Source organism: Sorghum bicolor, chromosome 9 (genome assembly GCF_000003195.3).
Source record: "Sorghum bicolor cultivar BTx623 chromosome 9, Sorghum_bicolor_NCBIv3, whole genome shotgun sequence".
In the NCBI taxonomy this organism is placed as follows: Eukaryota; Viridiplantae; Streptophyta; class Magnoliopsida; order Poales; family Poaceae; genus Sorghum; species Sorghum bicolor.
Genome location: NC_012878.2, coordinates 10,773,926 through 10,775,946, shown reverse-complemented (window position 1 = coordinate 10,775,946; position 2,021 = coordinate 10,773,926).

Below are 2,021 nucleotides of genomic sequence, written 5' to 3'. Positions count from 1 at the left end.
ATTTCAAAAATCTTCAAAAATTCTAGCTACCATCCTTAGTGTTTTATATGCCTGATAAACCTAAAAATATTAATTATGATAATTATAAAAGCTATCTGCTCTGTATTGAGTTTGCTCAAAATGAGTTAGACCCTTGTTGAGAGATTTATCATGCTCCTAAGATCAAGACATTTTTATTCAGAAAGATTCACTCTTTCGAAGTATTATTGCATTAGAGGCATGGGCTATGCAAAAATATGAATATTTCGAGGAAATAAAAAGGAGCAAGTGCTCGACAACCTCGCAGAAAAAATGGACAAGTGTCCGGCAGTAGAATTAGGGGTGCCTCCGTATCCACCTAAAAAAAGAGAAAAAAAAAGAAGAGAGAAGAAAATGATAGCCCATGGTCCCTCTAATAAGCAATATGCCAATAAGAGTTGACAAGTTTTTAATTTCTAAAGTCTTTGATATAAGAGTATGGCATTCCTCTCCTCGGATCCCGTTTTGATCAGGCAATAAATGCAAGGTAAGAATGCTTGAGAATTTCTGCAAAATTAAAACAGCCTCAGTATAAAAGATAATGAGTGATTTGAGAGCACCTATGAGGATAAAGGTATGTGTCGCACGCGGTTTTCCAAAGAAGACCAAGCGTTAACTATATGTGTGCCCAGAATGTCCACACAACACATATAACGACAAATATGGAGAATATCAAGAACAATGCTTTATTATATATCGGAACATACTTACAACATGGCTTACATCTATTACAAAGCATAGCGGAAACTAATTCTAATCTTCACTTTGGGTCTCCATTTTCCACAGGGACGGTTGACTGGGGGTACACTCGCCTAGTACTCCTGGAACATCTCAGGGAACTCTGCCTTTGTATCACCATCTAGTATCCATCCGGGATTTTTGATTGTTGAATGTAAAGCAAGTGTGAGCGCTTCATACTCAACAAGTATAACATGAGGGGATGCAAGGCTCAAAAGGCTTGACTTGGTTTGACTGCGATAAGCATTTTTAGTTGGTCATATTTTATTAATAAACCTATGTTGCTAGGTTATGCTTAAGCTCCCAAGGTGATAAGTATAATTATCATCAAAATTAATCATCACCCAAACCATCCATAGAACCATCTATCTCGAAAAGGATGCAGGCCGCTCTTGACCGAGAGCACGGCTAATATATCAGTTTTGATAACTCTGCAGAGTATGTACATCTTTACCCATGAGTCGTAATTGCCTTTTGCCCGAGGGGGCCAACCTCTTGACTCACTTCCAAGGTAAGTCGGCAGGGATCACTACGTAACCTTTCACTAGACACCCTAACTAGTTAGTGGCCGCGAGGTTTCAGCGGCAAGTGTGCATAGAGACCTCCTCCAAGAGGCACATGTGGTCGCGGCACTGTACACACCAAGGTAGGAGCAAAAATATACACCACGAGGCACCCCCCTCTTGCGCCTTTTGGTAACCACTAACAAGCTAGAGACGTACTAGATACTTGATTAAGATCAGAGCCATGTGATTCTCATGGTTGTACTGTAAGCCCTGGATTGCCGCTTTAAGATTTGGTCCTTACGGAGGGCAGACTAGAGCACCCAAAAAGGCCCAATGCTCTAGCCCCCTGATATCCATGTTGCTACAAAGTATCATTATAATATTGATTCCATAATCATTAATCAGTATTAATATTATATAGTTTAGTGATTGCAGACTAAGCAAACTACCCATATGCATAACCCCAGGGTAAACAAGGATACAAGATACAATAGTTCTAGGTAAAGTCCTTAAGGATTCATCAAATTAGACACATGCATATGAAAAGATAATTATATGAAAAGATAATTATATAGTTATTAGGTAACAAGGGTACTCATGTTACACTTTCCTTCCAAAACACTTGCCGATGGTTCCTCTTCTCAAAGATATACTCCTCATGTAGCTCCACTTCTAACGTCAGCAAACAATCGATACAAGCTTAATGAAAGGAAACTTATACATGGTAAGGGATACACAATAGTGAGATGATATGGTGAG